This window comes from Aplysia californica, unplaced genomic scaffold (genome assembly GCF_000002075.1).
Source record: "Aplysia californica isolate F4 #8 unplaced genomic scaffold, AplCal3.0 scaffold01366, whole genome shotgun sequence".
Lineage (NCBI taxonomy): Eukaryota > Metazoa > Mollusca > Gastropoda > Aplysiida > Aplysiidae > Aplysia > Aplysia californica.
Window position 1 is genome coordinate 23,174 of NW_004798636.1, and position 5,321 is coordinate 28,494.

Consider the following 5,321-nt stretch of genomic DNA (forward strand, 5'->3'; position numbering starts at 1 on the left):
GGGTGGGCTCACTACCGCCACTGAGGGGTATGTGGGACCGGTGCCTGCCATACCTTTCGTTGTGTACTCACTTGACGATGGCTGGCCTGTCTACTCACAATAGATGTATGGTTCATCAAGGAACAGACTAATTATGCTCTTGCACGACGGTTGAAGGGTTGGAGATTATTCAGACCAAATGGGCGAGGGCGTTAAATCGTGTTAACTAGTTTAATCATTTTAAGAAATCCAAGCTCTTTTCTTCATTTTCATTTTTTTTCCCTTTTGTTCTTTCCTTTTCTTGTCTTTTTCTTGCCTCTTCTGTCCCCTTCTTCTTCAACATTTGGAGTTGAGAGTAAAAAAAGAGCTAGAGAGTCAAACGAAATTCTCCGCGATCCAAAAGAGCCAAATTTCTGGGGATTTGGCTCCAGTTTGACAACCCCGACTGTGTCTAGATCTAGATGTATGTCTATTCACGGACACCAACATGATCCTGTGGGGCATCAGGCCCGGTAACCTCAGCCCTGATCCCTTTTGGGTCATTTCCGGTAAAACAAGGGAGGGGGTAAGAATAGCGAGGCATAAGTTATTCTCAATAACCACTTCCTACCCGATAACCCCCCCCCCCCACACACACACACACACACACACACACACACACACACACACACACACTCTGGAATCGAACCCGGGTGACCTGCATGCGACAGATAAGCGTCTAACCGTTACACCATAGGCGCCGTTTTGATGGATTTTTTAAAATTTTTAATCGAGTGTGCGAGTGACAAAACTTTCCATTAAAGAGCTATGGGTTTTTTTCAGCGTGTGTCGAGTCATTAGTTCGATGACATAAAACGATGTTCCCATATTTAACTAGCTGTCGGGTGGCCATTAAGAGACAGGGGTTGAACAGAAGGAGAAACCTGGTGTCGTATTGCAATAGGCCTACTAATGACGTTAGCATAGGCCTGCCTTTAATTGGTCGCTTTTAAGGACAAGCGGATTGACCCAGATCTCGGGGGTTTCCAGAAATTTTGATCTCCACCAAAAGTGGGCATTGTCATACCTATAGGAGAAGTTTTGTTTAATTGGTGTGTATATTTGTTTGGTTATAGAGAAAACTCTCCTTGCCTTTTTAAAGAAACCGAACAAGGGGCAAAAACTTTACCTTCGATTTTCTCAAAACAGTGGTTTTGCGGATAGCTCACTTGTGTTTATAATCGACGAATTAACACAACTTCGGGCTTTACAGAGAGACCCTACACTTGGGTGTGTTTTGTGAGTCGGCGAATGTCTCACTGGGGCATGGCTAGTTGCCAGGGGCGGTTTGTCATCTGGGCAAGACCGACGGAACCGGTCACTTTTAGTCAGCTGTAATGGACAAGATATTGAATGCTAATAATAGTTTTTATTCAGTTTCAAGTAATTCCAAATAGATAATTTATCAACAATAGAATAGCACTTCCCCTATGAAAATATGCTCAAAGAGACAATAAGTGAGGCATCGTGGTGAAATCAGGCGCTCGTCAAAATAATGAAGGGGGTGCTTATTTAGGCCACATATGGCCTAAATAAGGTAAGGGAGGGGGGTTTAGCTTATTTAGGCCACACATGCTCAAACTACCCTTTTCAGGCGACTGAGTTCGTTCCACTTTCATAATGGTGCACCTTCCTCATTTAGTATGGTTTTGTCTCAGTGCACAACTTATAAATCATAACCATAATGAATATTGTAAGAACAAAGCACAATACGCAAAATTTTGGGCCAGATTTTTCCTTCATGGAGGGGCAAAAGCTAGACTACCATTTTGGCACACTTTGGTCAAGTGAAAGGTCAAATCCTTCGAATGGACTTCCGGGTCAAATTTGGGGTATAAAAAGTGTGTACACAACGTGGCTGAGTCAAAGTTACACTATCGTTGCCTGAGTGGCACTCTCTCGTACTGTCTCGTAGTAGTACATGTAGTAGTAGTAGCAAAGATCGTGTAGAGAATCTGTGGTAGTAGATTCTATCTAATAGGCAGTTTAGTGAACGTGCACATGGCAGGGCGAATCGGCCTCGATAAGCCCCGTAGACTTTTGTGATCGGCCACGAAGCCTGGTGTTTTGATGGGTCTAGATCTAGATCTAAACAACTCAGTGTTAATCGCACTGCCACATCCGACAGGCCTAGATCAACATCTTTTTAAAAGGAAAAGAAAGATCATCAAAATGGTTGAATTCGCGTGAAAATCGATTCGGTAGAACTGGAACCATTAAAATTTGCTCATGAAAATGAGGCAATTTTTATAACTATGAAATAAAAACTACTGGCTGTGTTATTATGTATAAATTATGAAACTTCAGGACGTATTATCATTTTTCAACGTCTTTTGACGCCTGAGCTGTAGAGGTTGAAGTTTTCAAAAGACTAATAATAAATCTAGTAATAAGGCTTTCCGTAAAAAATGCATAGATCTACAAAAGCCGAACCCCTTAACCGACCGGTCAGCGACCCAGGCACCCCGCTCTTCCCTGCACACTGATAACGTTTTGCTTCGGTATCGCATTATTCAACTATTAATACGTGCGGATATGGCTATTGGGACGTACTGACTGACAAAACAATTCACCGTTTTGTTTTTATTTTACCATATATTTGACTTTAATAGTGCAGGTGATAGCTAGATCTAGATTCCCCGTCTAGAATCAGTAGTAGCAGGCCTCTGCTAGAAGCAGCCAGAGAGCCTACAACTGCTAGATCTAGATCTAACTTGACTTATTGCTATGCCTTTGGGCTGTGGAATTGAAATAAAACGAATTGCACAGTTCTAGTTACTTTTAGATTCAGCAAGTAACTGTCTTTCCAGAGTTAATAATAACAAATCCCACTATAACAACCACTTTTACTTTTATTAGAATAATTAGATCCAACTTTTTTTCTAAAATCTGTTTTGCGCAAACTTAAGATTTTCTCTACTTGTAGAGCACAGAATTTACATTGTAAGCCTCTGCTCAGTCTTTTAGTATGCATAATAAAATACATATATATAGATCTATATAATCATTTTATGTTATTTTCTGGATATTTTTAAAACTCTTTTTTTTAGCAAGTCATAAAATCAAATTGTGCCATTTTCTTTGATAAGAATAGCATTAGCAGTGGACTTTCTAGACAGCGAGTCTCTGATTCAATATAAAAAAGAAATGCTAATCAATGAAAATTGCAAATTGATAATAATAGTATAGTCCTGTAGAGGATAGGTGGACTCCGGGGTCTGCAGAGCGAAATACTAGGTTTTAGGATGTGAACCCCGGAGTCACCGTAGTGAAATAAGGTTTGGTTTAAGTAAGGATTGGTGGACCCCGGGGTCAACGTAGTAATAAATAATCAGGTTTAAGGTGGACCCCGAGGCCCGGGGTCTACCTATGCAAATACTAGGTTTTAGGACAGGTGGACCCCGGGGTCAGGGGTCACCGTAGTGAAAAAACTGAAATAAGTAGGTTTCTTTAAAGATTAGTGGACCCCGGAGTCACCATAGCCATAGAGGATTAAGAAGGTTTAATTAAGGATTGGTGGACCCCCGGGACACCTTGATTAAACCTAATTATTTTACTACGGTGACCGCAGGATCCACCCATTCTAAAACCTAACTAGTGTTTCGTTAGGTAGACCCTGGGGTCCACCTTAAACCTACCTATTTCACTACGTTGACTCCAGGGTCCACCAATCCTTAAAATTAAACCTAGATCTACATGTACTTATTTCATTACATTGACCCCAGGGTCCACCAATCCTTCATTAAACCTAGATCTACTGATTTCACTAAATTGACCCCGAGGTCCACCAATCCTTAATTAAACCTATATCTACTTATAATTTCACTACTTTGACCACGGGCTCCGCCAGTCCTATTATAAAATAAACTGAGATCTACTTATTTCACTATGTTGACCCCGGGGTCCACCGATCCTTAGTCAAACCTAGATCTACTTATTTCACTACGCTGACTCCGGGGTTCACATCCTAAAACAGCATTTTGTTAGGTAGACCCCGGGGTCCACCTATCCTTTTGGCTATACAGACCCCGTGGTCCGCCTATCCACTTTCTTGATAATAACTGAAAACAAAACATGCCAGTTGTCATGAATAGTGAAGAAAAATGCGGGGTGGGGGGGGGGGGGGGGAATATAATAGGGTAGACTTTAATTTGTCAAAAAAATTGCAAGTGCAAGTGAAGATCATAAAATAATTTTGTTATTTTCTGGTCACCTTTCCAAGGACCTTAAATTGATTCTACATCACATGTCATGTACGATACGGCTGTGAAGGAAAATGGATGTGAAGAGTTTTAAAGAAATAATAATGTAACTTGTAAAGAAAACAATGCTTTACATTGGTTTGGTTATTTTGACTACATATGTGGCCTAAATAAGGTAAGGGAGAGGGGTTTAGCTTATTTAGACCACCTGTGGCCTAAATAATATAAGGGAGAGGGGTTTAGCTTATTTAGGCCACATGTGGCCCAAATAAGGTAAGGGAGGGGGGTTAGCTTATTTAGGCCATATGTGGCCTAAATAAGGTCACCCAATAATGAAATAAAAGAAATCGGCTTTTTTGTACCAATGGGCAATTATTTTTTTTTCTTATTTTCTTGTTATGGCTCAACACCTTTTATTATACCCATTTAAAGACTCATAATACCATAATTTCTGATTATTTTCCTTTATCATTCTTTGATAAAAATAGCAGAATCGCATAATTTCACTTTTTGGGGCTCAGTTTGCATGATTTCAGATTTTTTTTAATGATTTTTTTATTTTTTTTATTTTGTGATGTGCATAAAACCGCTGGGACAGATATAGCAAGAATGTTAACGGATGAGAGACTCGAGGACTGACGAGCTGGGGCACTTAGCTGTCTGTCAGTCCGGACCCCACCGCCCCCCCCCCTTTCTCCCCCTCTCCCTTTTCCCCTTCTCCTGTCTCACCCCAGCCCGATTCTGTGTTCTAAAATTAGAGAAAAAAAATTAATGTCTCGCTTAAAACAGTGCACTGAGCTTGGCCATTGGAAATGTGTCGCTTAAAACAGTGCACTGAGCTTGGCCATTGGAAATGTGTCGCTTAAAACAGTGCACTGAGCTTGGCCATTGGAAATGTGTCGCTTAAAACAGTGCACTGAGCTTGGCCATTGGAAATGTGTCGCTTAAAACAGTGCACTGAGCTTGGCCATTGGAAATGTGTCGCTTTTAACTAAGCACAAGGGGGCTATCCGAAAAATGCTGTTTTAAGAAAATCGAAGGTAAAGTTTTTAGAAACTTACTCAGTTTCTTTAAAATACAAGGTGTGTGTGTGTGTGTGTG